The sequence below is a fragment of the Microcaecilia unicolor genome, chromosome 2, assembly GCF_901765095.1.
Source record: "Microcaecilia unicolor chromosome 2, aMicUni1.1, whole genome shotgun sequence".
Lineage (NCBI taxonomy): Eukaryota > Metazoa > Chordata > Amphibia > Gymnophiona > Siphonopidae > Microcaecilia > Microcaecilia unicolor.
In genome coordinates, this window is record NC_044032.1 from 58,466,000 (window position 1) to 58,482,577 (window position 16,578).

At 40.5% G+C, this 16,578-nt stretch overlaps 1 protein-coding gene across 1 annotated transcript in view; it reads right to left on the reverse strand.

Moving 5' to 3' along the window:
- Positions 1 to 16,578, reverse strand: part of TCF4 (transcription factor 4) — an 816,409-nt gene that overhangs the window by 136,075 nt on the left and 663,756 nt on the right. The gene's annotated exons all lie outside the window — the stretch shown is intronic.

The following is a 16,578-nucleotide window of genomic DNA, read 5'->3' on the forward strand; positions in this document are numbered from 1 at the left end:
TGAAATTATGAAATTACAACTCAAGTTTAACAAAAAAAGATCTGAACAGAGGGCTTTTTCCCCTTCACTTTTGCTTGCTATCCAAAAGCACTGTAAGCTAAGAATGAACTGCATGTTTTTTGGCAGGATAAGGGGCATCAAAGGGGAAGCTTTAATGGAAAATCCAGGGATCACATGATATTTGATTTGCAGCTGTTAAGTCTGGTTCAAATTAAGAAGGACTTGGTCCCACCACTAAAATTCTAGCCAAATTACACAAATGCCCAAAACCACCTGCTTTAAATACAGTTTAAGAATGTTATACTTACAAGTAATAACAACAAAAGAAAGCTCACACCAAAAAAACATAGCTTACATGTAACAGGAACCAATAGCAGAGACATAATAGTGAAACTTAAGTGAAGTTTTTGGCATAGTTAACACATTCTGAAATCTCAGTGCTTCCATATTTGCAGATGTAAACAACCTGTGACAGCAAAAAGACTCTTATACCTGTGTACATCTCTGAGCTGCACAGTTTCCTGAAGAGCTACCATTCTCTGCAATAGGGTTTTTTTGATCAGACATTGAAAGAAACAAGAAGGCTTCCCACGAAGCTCTATTTTCAATTATCGGCTGTAACTCTCTTAGACATGTACACTCATGAGAAACTTTCTCATCACCTGAGGCATTGGACCTAGATGCTTTACATACTGCAGAACAGAGACCTTGACCCCTGAGGCAGGCGCCTTTTGCGCCGAAACACGGCCCGTGTCGGGTCACTTGTCAATAAAGAACCACTGCTGTCTCAGTCTTGAAGGCCCAGTGTTACTTTTTTTGTTTGTATACTCTATATGTATGCTGTATTACCCTCTCTATTTGTTTTCTACAACAGAGTACTCATATCAGTTTAGCAAGCTGCAGGAAATGTCAATGACAGCATTAACATCTCTACAAGTTAAGGTACAGTAAGCACACGCTAGCACTTACCACAGCTTAATAAAAGGCATTACTTCCATTCCATGGAAATCTATCTCGTGCATATTCATTGTGGGTATGCTAAAAAGCTGAAGAGCTAGTTGTGTCCCAAGGATTGGGATGAGAACCACTGTCATAAGATAACCCTTTTGTGAATTCATATTCCCTTACTCTTAGCTCATGACAAGGTCTTCTCATTTTCTAACATAATCATGATGGGGATGCCTTGTTTTTCCTTATGAACTTATGTGCAAGACTTTTCACGTATTCCTTAACTGGAAGAGTACTAGAGCATTTCCCATTGCTCTCATTTCCAGAATAATCATATGCAGCACTTTCTGAATCCAAAATTCTTGAGCCAAAAATCCAAACACACCAGCTTCCCATCTCAGCAAACTCATCCATTAAAATTATCTCTTCAAGAGAGATATAAGATTGGATGACTTCTGAGAAGAGTTAACTATACTATCCTGGTAGTCGCCGATGTTTAGCAACATACACTGTAATGCACTCATGAAATTTAGCTCACAGTATCATCTTTATCTTAGACACCATGGCGCTCATTTTCAAAGCAGATAGACATCTCAAAATGGCTGGAAAAATGTTCATCTGCTGAAAACATCTAAGACACAATTTTCAAAAAGGCAGAATTTAGATGTTTTCACTGAGTTCATCCAAATAGCAAGGAGGTGCACGCTGGAGGTATGATAAGGGCGGGACTTGGGTGGGACCAGGGTAGGCCAAAAAGTTGGATGTCTTTAATAATAAAGAAACAGGAAGAAATATCCAAGGCTAAAAAGAAGGACATTTTTGTCTAGACTTGTTTCAATCACGTCCAGGATACTAAAAGGTGTCCTGACTGATCAGATGAACACTGGCGGGATTAAGGTATGATTCTTCTTTAATCCCCCAGTGGTCATTGACCCCTTCCCCCCACTCCTAAAGAACTAAAATTGACAGTGGATACCAGGCTGTCTGGCAGCTGCAGGTACTACAGGCATACCCAACAGAGCAGCAAGTAGGTCCCTGGATTTGCCTAGTGGTCAGTGCAGTGGTATGTGCACAAGGGGACCCAGGTCCATATCCCATGCACCTATTTCATTAGTGGTGGAAATTTTGAGCCCTCAAGAACCAATCAAACACCTACAGTCCCTAAATATAGGAGACACCTGCAGGCTGTAAGGTGATTGTAGTGGTGCACAGTTAGGTATAGCAGGCTTTTTTCTGTTCCTGGAGGGCTCAAAATACATCATAAAGGAATTATGGTGGGAAGTGTACCTGGGGGCCATTGTTTAAAGTCCACTACACTGACCACTAGGCTTCCTCTTTGCTCTGCAGAGACATCAATATGACAATTTCTCGCGAAATGATGCTGGACAGACTGCTTTCTTGGTGTCCACTTTCAAAAATGACTCTTCTTTGTAGACATTTTCAGGCTAAGACATCTCTCTCATAGTCCACTTTCAAACAGGAAAACCGGATGTTTTTTCCTGTTTGAGAATGGCTATCAGATGGACATTTTCTTTTAAACATTATTGGCAAAATGTCCCAATTTGGACTTAGATGATTTTTTTGAAATGCCCCTACATGAATCCTACTAGATATAAGGACTAAGAACATAAGAATTTGTCATATTGGGTCAGATCAATGGTCCATCTAGTCCAGTATACTGCTTCCAACAGTGGCCAATCCAGATCACAAGTACCTGGCAGAATCCCAAAGAATAGCAAGATTCTATGTTACCAACCTCAGGGATGTTTACTATTTTGTGAACTGATGTGCCTGACCTCTCTGCCTTGTCTTCTGGCAGTGTTATTACACTGTTCTGGATGACAGTTTTCACTGAGTTGAGGTCACGTAATCCTCCTTTGATTAAGGTACAAAATGAGATTGTAAGCTCTCCAGGGTCAGGGAAATACCTAGTGTAACTCACCTTGGGCTACTACTGAAAGGTGTGAGAAAAATCTTAATAATAATAAATACAAATCCTGAGACAGCTGAGTCCATGATTTTTCCCAATTGATGGCCCAGCTGTAGTCATGAAGGCAATTCACAACCCAATCTCTCATTACTATTGCCACCAAAAAGAATGTTATTGTTTTCAGCATATCATGCAAATAAGGATAAACAAGGATTCTTTACTCTCAAAGTTTTGTCACAAAGGTAGATATTACTTCTATGAACAGCCTTGGAGGCAACATCAGATTACATAGGAGGACTCTATAATACAAATGCTGAACACTAAATGGCAGAAGTACTCCTAATGATAGGAGGAGTAGCCTAATGATTAGAGCAGGAGACTTTGATCCTGGTAACCTGGGCTTGATTTCCGCTGCAGCTCCTTGTGACTTTGGGCAAGTCACTTAACCCTCTGTTGCCACAGGTAGAAAAACTTAGATTGTGAGGTCCCCTAGGGGTGTATGTCTAGTAGTGCTATATAAATTATTACTAGCAGTAGTAATTATTTTAAACATCAGGATTATAAAGTCAGGCATCCTGTAGATTCATAAAGCACAGAAAAATCTTTGGTGGTGGAAGACAGAGATGTCTTATGAACAATCTTCTTTAATTTAAATTTGTTCAGTCTCCTGCGTGAAAACCATTACATAATTTGAATAGACACCTGAAAACCTCTTTGTTGGTACAAGAATTGCTGCATCTATCTCTAACAGATGTCTTATTGTCTCCTCTCTTTGCCTCTTGAGTTTTTAGAACAAAAAGAACTTTGGTCTGGGCAGACAAGAAATTATATTCTCTAACTTCTTTTATAATATATAATGCCTACATGCATCTTACAGATGCATTCCAGAATGCCCAATATCCTGAAAGTTCCTTTCTCAATGCAAGAGAGTCAAAAACATTATTTGAGGGGAACATGTTTAGTCTATTTCCTCTTTCTCTTCCACTTTAAGGCTAGATTGAAAATTCTTTTGTTCTCTCAAGCTTTTAACTCATGACTGTCTTGGACACTTGGGTCTAGATGCTGTTGCAGTACTGGTATGTTCGGGATTTGGGGAAATTGACTCACTGAAACCTTATCTTTGTTATATCTTTCTTTATTATTTTCAACTTTCTTTGAATTCCCTTTTCTTTTCTTTTTGACATTGTTAACTAATTTGAAGTGCCTTGTATTGATCAAAAGGCAGTATGTCAAGTGTGGGAAGGAACTAACTAAACAAAAATTGACTTTTGACAGAGATCCCATATGCTGTCATCTGAGCTGACTCTACAGTGGCAGTGTTCACTAGAAACCTGGCCATCAGTGTTATCAAAATGATGGCAGAGTTTGATTGATGCCTGCCTTTATAGAATCATTTTTATGTGCCTGTACATGTTTTTCCAGAGGTGCTGCTTCTTCTTCAGAAACACCTTAGAACTTTGATAAACCTAATATAGTGCCATCTATCTTAGAGGATGTATCCCACTAGTTCATCTCATCCTGATCAGCATGGATCTGCTAGGCAACCCCAGAATGTGATCTGCTTCTTGTCTCTTGCTTTTAGCACCATGACTGATGTTGCCTGTCTGATTAACAGCCCTATATCTGATTTTGCAAATTGAGGCCTTCTTATCTCTTTCTCTTCTGGGTTAGTAGGTAGCTCTCCTAAGGATACTGGAGATCGTTCTTTGAATGGAATCTAAGTCTGCAAAGAGAGGCACTTAAAATCCTACCACCTTATTTTTCTCTTGGAGAAAGAAACATTGAAGATAGAGTTTTATTTGAAACATCAGTGTTTGCCCTAAAATAGCCAACCCACAAAATTCTAGGAGCTCTAACAGTGAGATGGTCAACCTTTTTCATAAAGAAAGGGTCCTAAATCACAGAATTCAATTCCCTTGGAATTACATCAGAATTTGAACTCTTGGTTCCTTATGAATACCTTTTGGTATAGTATTGGGGATTAAAAGGACAGATAGGATCTTTGGAGATGGATGATAAACATTTTAGAGTAAAATTTGGATTTTTAAGTTTGCTGTAACTTGCCTCAAGCTCTGTTTGGTGAGGTGCCCTCTAGGTGCCTAAATATAGTTGCACTGTTATAGAATTGCCCTCAAAGAGACTGGAGTTCTGAGATGTTCTCAAAGAAGAGGACATTTCTCTGGGTAAGTGAATACTTTGGTGAGTTAAATATTGGGGATAAAAGAATTTGAATTTAGAAAATCAAACTTTCCCCCATAGTTTTAAACTTGAACTTTCTGCCAGAGGTAGAAACCTAACTGTCACAGCCTACAGTCATTCCCAACCCAGTCCTTGGGGCATAACTAGTCCCTTCAGGTTTTCAGGATATCCACAATGAATATTCATGAGTTAGATTTACATGCAATTGAGGCAGTGCATGCAAATCTATTTCATGCATATTCATTGTACATATCCTCACAACCTGATGGACTGGGTTGGGAATGGCTGCTCTAGAAGGCACAGCAGGGCCTAGTTCAGTCTTCATGTCTACCCACCCTGCCCAACTCCCTCCCACCCACCCATAGCATATCTCTTCATTTATAGTCTTAATTTACAGTCAATTATTCTAATTAGGATTACAAGAGGGAAGTTTTCATTACATTTTATTACTGTCTGAGAAGCAAAGACTAAACATATATAATCTTAAGGCTCTTTATATCAGTCTAATATCCCTGGTATCTTAACAAGCTTTAATTAAAAAGGTCAATAAGACAGCAGTCCACAGTGAGAGGGGTACTATCCAGTCCTTTGCATTGAGTGTCACATATATGTTTATGTCCCAGTTGGCAAGAGATTATATGTGTGTGCTCGATGCAAATAGCTAGTTCTCAGAGAATGAGTCTATTCTCTTAAGGCTAGAGTATCGGAGCAGCTGATGGAAGCAGAGAGGTAAATAGAAGAGACCAATAGGGACGTTGTAGAGCAGTTCCATCTTCAGTCTGGCAGCCCCTGTGCTGCCTTGGAGGAGGGTGTAAGTATTGATTTTAGAAAGTCATTATTTGCACATGTAGATCCACACCATGCAGAGAAGGGAGAATGGTTTGCAGTAACCTGTGTGGGACTAAAATCTATATGTGCATTTCCCATGTTAGAAAAGGAATACAAAGAAAATGTCCAAGTCAGATTTTATACCAGTCAAAGGCACACATACATTCTATAAAAGTGCTTGCTTTTCAGTTTTGCTTTCGATCTCTTTTTGGATAATCCCAAACATTTTATTTGCTTTTTTTTAGCAGCTGCAGCACATTGGGCTGAAAATTTCAACTTATTGTCCACAATGTATCCAAGATCCTAACTCAGAACTCAGAATTTTGTACCTGTGGTTGGGATTATTTTTTTCTATATTCACTGCAAGGAACATTTACCCTTATTAAATTTCATCTATTATTTATATGCCCAGTGTCATCTCACAAGATTCTAACTGACCATTTAATAATACTCTATAGTTTTTTTAGCTAGCTTGCAACCCACAAAAGAACACTATCTCCAATGTCATGACTCTTCATCTTCCTAAAGAGTTTCTCAGGAGGACGTTTGTAAAATGCCTTCTGAAATCCAAGTATCCTGCATCACCTTTTTACACCTTTAAACATCAAACACATTAGTAAAGCAAGAAGTGCCTTTGCTGAACCCATACTGACTCCTTCTCATTAAGCCATGTCTATTTATATGGTCAGTAATTTTGCTTTTCAGTACGGTTTCAATCATTTTGCTTGGTACCAATTTCAGGCTCAGTGGCTCCTTCTAAAAACTGGCATTACTTTGGCTACCCTGCAATCCTGCAGGATACAGATTACTAGTAATAGGTTAGCCCTCATAATTTGTTTCTCTTGTGTTTGTCAACTTGATCTATGATATCTTCTAGATTTATAATGAGGTGCTTTAGCTGCTTTGAATCATCACCATCAAAGAACGTTTCTGGTGTAGGTATTACTCCAACATCATCCTTAGCAAAGATCAAGGGAAATAAATCGTTTAGTTTTTTGCTATTACCTTACCTTCCCTGCACACTCCTTCTACCCCTTGATCATTCAGTGATCCAAGCAACTCCCTCTCACAGACTTTTTTGCTTCAGATGTACTCATAAAACGTGTATAGTATTAGTTCTTGCCTCTGCAGCAAGCTTCTTAAGTCTCTCTTGACTTGCTTTACTGCAATTTTATATTTGACTTGCTACATCCAATGTACAGTAGGTGTGTCTTATGCTAATTGATTAGCACAGCTACATTGCCACCGATTAGAGCGGGTTAGCGTGTGAGCCCTTACTGCCTACACAATAGGTGGCAGTAGGGACTCACATGCTAATGACCATGCACTAAAGGGAAAGCTAGCATGTGGCCATTAATACTAAAAATAGAAAAACTGGTCATTTCACCCACATGGTGAAAATGGCCTTAATGTGCGGGAATGGCACGAGTAAGCACACTCAAAGGCTACTTTTTTTTTTTTTTTTTTACCACAGATTAGTAAAAGGGCCCCTAAGTTAATAATACTGACTTATCTATGGGTTCAGCTAAAGACTTAGGAACCCTGGTTAAAGATTTGCCTGCAATAAGATTCAAGACTGAAAGCTTTGAGAACTCTATGCAAAGTTGAAATCTGTACTTATTGGATTTTCCACACTTACCTATGATTTTGGCAAAGGAAATGTTTAAAAAATACTTTTTGTTGAATTTTTCAGAAGCTAATGTCCAACCTATTATGGAAGTGTACCATCTGCCCTTAAAGAAACATGGATGACATGTCCATAACCATGGAATGGTAAATGTGGATAGATTGGATGTTACAGCTTTACTTGAATCTTCAAACTCTGAGCAATGTTCTTCAGCAACATTAATGGAGACTTTTACCTTATTTTTTGATAGGGAATACTACTCCAATTGATTTTTAGGAATCAGGATAAGTTGTTCATGAATCTTAAAATACAAATGCTTTCTGATGTGCTGAGGGGGATGCAGAAGAGGTGGAAGTAGGGCATGTTATTGCATCCAGGTATATGGCAATTAGGGACTTCTATTTTTTAAATTTCCATGCACATACATTGTTAACCAGCACACTTGGCTGCCTTTCTGGCAATGAAGAGAACTGGAGTTAGTGCTGCTCTCTTAGGACATCTGGAGGGGCACTTTTGACCGGGGACACCCATCTCTAAGGGCACCCATCTCCGAGGGGCGGGGCCGACCATATTTTCAAAAACGATGGCTGGCCATCTTTCGTTTCGAGAATACGGTTGGGGCTGGCCAAATGTCACAGATGGCCGGGTTTGAGATGGCCGGCCTCGGTTTTCGCCGATAATGGAAACCGAGGCTGGCCAACTCAAACCCGGCCAAATCTAAGGCATTTGGTCGTGGGAGGAGCCAACATTTGTAGTGCACTGGTCCCCCTGACATGCAAGGACACCAACCGGGCACCCTAGGGGGCACTTCTAAACATTTTTTAAAAAAATTAAAATAGCTCCCAGGTGCATAGCTCCCTTATCTTGGGGGCTGAGCCCCCCCAAATCCCCCCCCCCAAACCACTCCCCACAACTCTACACCATTACCATAGCCCGTATGGGTGAAGGGGGGCACCTACATGTGTAACAGGTAGGGGGGATGGGCCTAGGTCCACCTGCCTGAAGTGCACTGCACCCACTAAAAACTGCTCCAGGGACCTGCATACTGCTGTCAGGGACTTGGGTATGACATTTCAGGCTGGCATAGAGGCTGGCAAAAAGGTTTTAAAGTTGTTTTTTTGAAGGTGGGAGGGGGTTAGTGACCACTGGGGGAGTCAGGAGAAGTGATCCCCGATTCCCTCCAGTGGTCATCTGGTCAGATCGGGCACTTTTTTGGGACTTGGACCTGAAAAAAAAGGGACCAAATAAAGTGGACCAAATTCTTGCCAGGGACACCCTTCTTTTTTCCATTATAGACCGAGGGTGCCAATCTCTTAAGCACGCCCCGGCACGCCCCTGTCCCGCCTTCGCTACCCTTCTGACATACCCCCTTGAAGTTTGGCTGGCTCCGTGACGGACTGCAGTTGAGGCCGGCCAAAATTGGCTTTCGATTATGACGATTTTGCCAGCCTTGAGAGATGGCCGGCCATCTCCCGATTTGTGTCGGAAGATGGCTGGCCTTCTCTTTCGAAAATAAGCTGGCTGGCCTCTTCTTAAGTGAGTTCTCCTTGAATTGTTGAGGTCCCACAAAAGAAGTATATCGTTCATATTCTTTATCTTTTTTTGTCGTTAATTTGGAGCCTCCCCTTTTTGGACCTTGGATCCCTAATTATGGTGGACTGTAGCCATAACTGGGTACACGTTATATTGCTTTATTAAAAGTAAAATGGGTATAAATAAAAAATAATACATAAAAGCTGCTCTATCTTCTTTTTAAAAGTTAGTGCCAATGGCCTGGTCCCATCCTTTTGGAATAGGCCTCCTCTTTCTCCAGAATGTTGCCCTGTTCCTAACAAATCTAAATCTCTCTTTCTTGCACCATTGTCTCATTGCTCAACTAATGTAGAGCCATTTTGTTTCCTATGAATATTATGACTGACTTACATGATGTCTCAGACCACTGAGTTGGCAGAGTTGTTTTCCATTCTCTTTCATGCTACTTCCCGTAAACACGTAAACATGTCACAAGAAGAAGAATGAAAAAGCAAGTAAAACACTATTATATAATAAGCCTAAGGAGAGGCACAATATGGGTCTTTGAAAACATGCCAGTAAACACGGTGACTCTTCTGTAGGTTAACTGAGTTGTACTTTAAAGTGTTATACAGAATTTTGAAAGAAGAAACTACTTTTAGCTTTCTTGAATAATTATTGCCTTCCACAACACATGATTACATACTATGTCGACAGACGTTTTCCTTTAAAGGAGAACCTTTTTTTTTTTTTAAACTAGTCTGCAATCATGAGTGGAATGGAAGGCATTAGCATTTCAGAAAGCAAATGCTAGAAAGACAGTGAAAGTGAATGCCTCAGTGTGAAGACTTCCTGGAAAATGGCAGTGCCAGGCCAGTAGTTCAGTCGCAAGTGTTGCTTATTTCCATTTCGGGTCTTCAGCGTCCTAGGGAGTCCTTTTACTAAGGTAAAATTCTGATTTTTTTCTTGGCTGGGCATGTCTGGGGCAGAGAATGGGTGTGATAGTGCGAATCAGTTAGCTCAGCCACATTACAGTGCACAGGTTAGCATGAGACTATCATGTGAGACCTTACTGCCTGCAAAATGGGTGGCGGTAAGGGCTCACACACTTATTTTTCTTAATTCTAATGACAACATTAGCGCATGCCCGTTAATTGGGAAAATGGAAAATCAGCTATTTTCTGGCCTCAGTAAAAGTGGCCTTAGCGTGTGGGAAAGACCTGAATAAGAGTGCGTAAGGCCACATTTTACTGCGGATTAGTAAAAGGACCCCTAGGTTAGCAGGGGGTTCTTGGGATACTGTGGTAACAGTGTTGACCTCAAGAGAGGTCACGTGCAGTGGTGACACCTAAAGGCTATACATGACTCTACATTTTTGAAAAAAAATGTTATTTTTATTGAAATTGACAAATTTTAGCAACCCAAACATCCACTTGTACAGAAAATTCCAGAAAAAAAAATCAAAAGTACACACTATATTCAGAAATAAATTATTGCAAATACTCTAGTCCTCAATAAGTGGGAGATCCAAGCTCAAAACACAAAGGCACTCAAAAGAAAGAAAAGGTAAAAAAGCTGCTAACAGCTGGCTCATAACACAGATCAATTCAATGGTCCTGTCTTGCCCCTTAATAACCCCTTTAGTGGAAATAAATGTAGAGAGTTGTACAGAATCAAAGAAAACATATTTATGCGATCTATACTTGATCACATATTAGCAACGAAACTTTAGAAATAATAGGGCACCCATCTGCAGAACTGCAGGTTGCATAAAGAGAAACTGTTTCTGGAAACATATGAATCTTATAGTGCAGAATGTTTGGGTGGGGGAAGGGATGAGGAGGTTAAGGGATGCAGTAGGATGGTGACTGGATAAGGCAAGGGATGGGAGGAATTGTTGGAAAGAGAGAGGTTAGTGCTGATTTTGGCAGGGGAGAGAGTTATTTTGAGTGGGCAGTGTAGTGGTTTGGCGAAAGATTTTCCCACTTGTCCCATCCTCAGCAACAATAAGAGGGAGATGGCGGTAGTTTTTTGGAGTAAGGATTGTTGGGGGTAGTATGTTTGGGGTGTATGGATGTTGGGAAAAGAGGCAGTCACAACTGGCAGTAGTCAGATCTGGATGCAGCCTGGGAAAATGGGGGGGGGGGGGGGGGAGAAACCTGATGCTATCATCTTATATGTGTCACTGCCATGAGGGAAGCTATGGCCTTGTGTCACCATCAGTCTTGCTGGGTCAAGAAGATGCTTCACCAAAATACTTTCTGATCTTACATGAAGGTATGAAGTTGGGTTGCGAGTACCAATGCTACGGCATTCTCTGCTTTATTCTCCAGTCTTTCTGAATAACTCCTAACATTCTATTGCTTTGATGACACCCATCACACTCTGAGCTGAGGACTTCAATATATTATCTACAATGATACCAAGATCCAACAGTTACTCCGAATACAAAACCCAGAACTGCGTATTATAGCTAGGATTAGTTATGTGCAATACTCTGTACTTAACTACATTAAATTCCATCTGCTATTTTGAAGGTCTCATAGTAAATTCGAATTTTAATAGCTTTGAATAACATTGTGTTATCTGTAAATGTGATTCTCTTACCCATTGCTCCCTTTTCTAGATCATATTATGTAAATGTCAAACAGCACCAGTACCAGCACAGATCCCTTGGGCACTCCACTCTTTACCTCTTTCCACTAGGGAAACTATTTAGTACCACTATTTGTAACTCACAGTAGGACACTGCCTGCTATCCTGTGACTTTAAATTTCCTGAAGAGTGTCTCATGAGGGATTTTGTCAAATACCTCCTCCTCTTCCTCCTCTTTTTCCATACATTGTACCAGAAGAATTGCGTGTTTGTCTTCTTTGCCACAATGGCCAGTTTCCTTACATTGTCCTTTTTATCAATCAGAAAGGGAGTGACCCAGGTGACCATGACGTCTTCATTGTTTACAACTTTGCCTAGTGTTTGTCCAGTACAATGATGTTAGTGTGTTTACATTTCTGGTCTTCTGATATCAAGAAGTCGCAATCCGATGATGAGGTACACCATGGCTATTTTACCATGTTTTCTAAGCTGCCTGTCATCCATCTGATCTATAGTCCATTATCATTTGCTGTAATAATCAGCCTCTCATCTTGTTTGAGTTCACATTTTCTCAGTCATTCCTGTGTTATGTTTTGATCTGTACCTAATTGCTGAAGGAATTTTTTGTATTTGCTGCTTTATTTGAACTTTTGCCAATTGTTTTTTCCTTGTTTCCTGGTATAATTCTTTGAAAGAGTTTTTTTTTTTTTCAAAACCTTGTTTTGCAAATTCTGCTACTTTTTTTTCTCCATGTGTGCTGGTGGATTCTCGCTTATTCCTTCTGTTCATCAGAACACTTGTCCAAGTACAAAGATGGAGGCCCCTGTGTGACTGATCTGATAAAACTATTGTGAAACCAAGGCCTCAGAGGAAATAACAATATTGAGACAGTTACATATTGAAATGCACATCACATGAACATGTCATTAGAAGTGAAAGTAACAAGCAAATTTAATGCAAAAAACACACATATTTCCCATAATCTTTAGCATATGCTGCATTAAATCTGTTTAAACAAATGGTGCTGAATTTGGGAAAACATATTGTTAATATATGGCAAAGGATCAAGCATTATTTCCAGTCAAACCTGATATCTTTCAGATCAGAAAATCTCTTTCATATACAGTTGATCAATTCTTTTGTGGGAGAGGGTTGAGAGAGTCAGACCCCACTTGAAACTGGAAACTTCATGTATTTTACTAGACCTGTTCGATTTAGACGTATGGAATTTGCAACATCAAACACAATGCTTCAATATGCATAACTGATGCTCTTTGTCTTTTTAAAAAGGGGAAAGGGAAATGGGACTTGATATACCACCTTGCTGAGGTTTTTGCAACTACATTCAAAGTGGTTTACATATATTCAGGTATTTATTTTGTACCAAGTGCAATGGAGGATTATGTGACTTGCCCAGAGTCACAAGGAGCTGCAGTTGGAATTGAACTCAGTTCCCCAGGATCAAAGTCCACTGCACTAACCACTAGGCTACTCCTCCACTGGCAACATGCCATCTAGAAGCCTGCCCTTGCAGATCAGCAATGTGGCTGCGCAGGCTTCTGTTTCTGTGAGTCTGACGTCCTGCACGTACGTGCAGGACGTCAGACTCACAGAAACAGAAGCCTGCGCAGCCGCGTTGCTGATCTGCAAGGGCAGGCTTCTACATGGAATGTTGCTAGTGGAATAGCAACATTCCCTGTAGAATCTCCAATAGTAGCAACAGAATCTCAACATTCCATTTAGAATCTCAAATAGGGTGAAGGAAATGGGACTTGATATACCACCTTTCTCTGGTATTTTGCAACTACATTCAAATCGGTTTACATATATACAGGTACTTATTTTGTACCTGGGACAATGGAGGGTTAAGTGACTTGCCCAGAGTCACAAGGAGCTGCAGTGGGAATTAAACCCAGTTCCCCAGGATCAAAGTCCACAGCACTAACCACTAGGCCACTTCTCCACTGAACATGCCTGGTTAGCCCTGAGCAAACCATTTAAACGGCCAGGAGTTGTTTCTGGCCATTTAAATTGCTTTGAATATTGACCTCTGTATCTTTCCTGTACCACATAAAATTTAAAAACTGAATTTCAAAAGAGTATTTATTTATTTATTATCTCATTTGTACCCCACATTCTCCCAACAGCGTCAGGCTCAATGTGGCTTTCAGCGCACCGCAGAGGCAGATGCCAATGCAGCAAAATTAAGCTAATACAACAGAAAACGTACACAAGTACTATTGGGGAGGATGGGGAAGAGACGGAAGGAGCAGGGAAACCAGGAAAGAGGAGGGAAGAGTACGTGACAGGCAGGAACTCTGTACCAACTACAGGTCTTTTCTCTTAAATCTGTCTCTTTCTAATTCTTTAGTTTGCTCCTCTGGATATTCTCTACACATGTAAGAGCAGCCATACCTATTAAAAAAAACGTCACAGATCATATGTATGGACTGTCTTCAGTTTGTACTGTTATGACATCACACATTATACATGAAACCAATTCAGAAAGAGATGACAAATGAACATGAACAAAATGGAGGAACATTCATCGCTGAAGATCATTCAATTTTGATTTATACAGTGCAAGCTGAAAAATATTCACAAGATTCTATAGAACTTTGCAGATGCAAATAATGCCATACAACGTTACAGTTGTATCCCACATTTTTCCACCTATTTGTAGGCTTAATGTGGCTTACATAGTACCGGAGAGGCATTTACAGACTGCGGTGAGAACAAATACAAGGTGATGTAGTGTTAAGATGAAGTTCATGTGGCATAGCCACATTAAGGAAACGTACATCGGAAGAGTTGCATTTTGTCCATTACGTACTTTAGTTTTGTTGTGTTGCAGGGATCAGGCATTTAAGTTGGATCGCTGGGGTATGCCTTTTTGAACAGGTTAGTTTTTAGTGATTTCCAGAAGTTGAGGTGGTCGTACGTCGATTTCAAGGCTTTTGGCTATGCGTTCCATAGTTGTGTGCTTATGTAGGAGGTGCTGGATGCATAAGTTGATTTGTATTTTAGTCCTTTGCAGCTTGGGTAGTGCAGATTTAGATATGATCATGTTGATTCTGATGTGTTTCTAGTTGGTAAGTCGATCAAGTCTGTCATGAATCCCAGGGCTTCACCGTAGACAATCTTGTGGACCAGCGTACAGATTTTGAAGGCAATGCGTTCTTTAGCAATATTCAGCCACTGTGAGGGTAATTTTATAATAAGTCACTTAGGGGTCTGGTTGATGCACGGCAATGGGCCTGCTGAGTGCCAATCCAGAACTACCACCAACCCAACACGGATGCTGGCGGTAGTTTCGCTCTAGCGCACGCCATTTCCGGCACTAGCGGTAATTAGGAAAAAATATTACCTCAATGGGTGGCGGTAAGTGCTCCCTCCAAAACGGCAATGCGGCAAATATAAACTTACGGCACGGCCATTTAATTTCTTCCAATTTTCAGCCGCTGTGGTAAAAAGGGGTCCTGGCGTTAGCAAAAATGGCCACCACCGCTAGCGAAGGGGCCCTTTTACAGCAGCTTAGTAAAAGGGCACCTTCGATTGAAAGGGCCCTTTTGACTGAAAGGACAAAAAGGTATCTATTTATAGATTATTTTACAATATCAGCACAAATCATGAAGTAATTGTGCCTAAAAAGAAAATGCAGACATTTATGCCTGCTTGAAAGCAGGTGTAAACGTTAGAATTAAAGAAGTGCAAATGAAGAAATTTTATAAAGTATGAACATAAACCCCCAGATTCTATTATATGGTGCCCAAAATTGGAGGCTGATATTTGGGTGCTGATCCAAGATGTACACCCAATTAAAATGGCTCAGCAGCCAATTAGTGCCAATAACTGAGTGAAATTGGGACCAATCTGAATTTCCATGCACATCTTGCTGCGCATTATTCAATAACAATGTGCGCCCAAATCTTATAGCGTGCAACCCACAAGGGAGATTAGCCATGGAAGGTGCATGGGTGGGTCACCGGAGGGTCATGGGAATTCCTAAATTTTGCAAGCAGTATTATAGAATACCGGGGATGTGAGCCTAACTTGGACACTAGGAATCACACCTGGTTTCTTCAGGGGTAAATCCTGGCAACAAAATCGGTATTCAGTGCATTCTGATAATGAGTGCTCAACTTTGAGTACCCATTACAGAATAGCATTGAGCGCTGATTTTTTTCAGTGCCAATATTTGAGTACCATCTACTGAATCTAGCCCAAAATGTAACTCCACATGCTCCACACCAGAATATGATAACATTAAAGTTGCATGTAAGTATGTGTATTTTTGTCATTGCATGACTTGTACTTACAGGATAATTCAATAAGAAGCACTTTACATGAGTATACTGGTATACGTGGAGGGGCATTTTTTATATATCATCTAAATTTGAATTTGGACGTTTTACAGAAAACATCCAAATTCTGAACAGGAAAGAAGGTCGTTTTCAAAAAAGAAAAATGTCTATCTTTTTTTCGAAAATACTATGGACGTTTTGTTTTTTGGTCCATTTTCGAAAAAAAAACCATCCAAGTGCAAAACGTACAAAATTAATCCACTGGGATGTAGGAGGAGCCAGCATTTTTAGTAGACTGGTTCCCCTGACATCCCAGGACAGCAATAGGGCACCCTAGGGGACACTGCAGTGGACTTCATAAAATGCTCCCACATCTGACCACTGCTCCCTTACTTTGTCTGCTGAGCACCCCAAAACCCACTACCCCCTAACTGTACACCACTACCATAGCCCTTACAGGTGAAGGGAGCACCAATATGTGGGTACAGTGGGCTTCTGGTGTGGGAGGGGGTTAGTGACCAATGGGGGAGTAAGGGCACCTTTTTGCGCGGAGTGGAGGAGCAGCCTAGTGGTTAGTGCAGTGGACTTTGATCCTGGCGTAGTGGGTTGAATTCCCAATACAGCTATTTGTTATA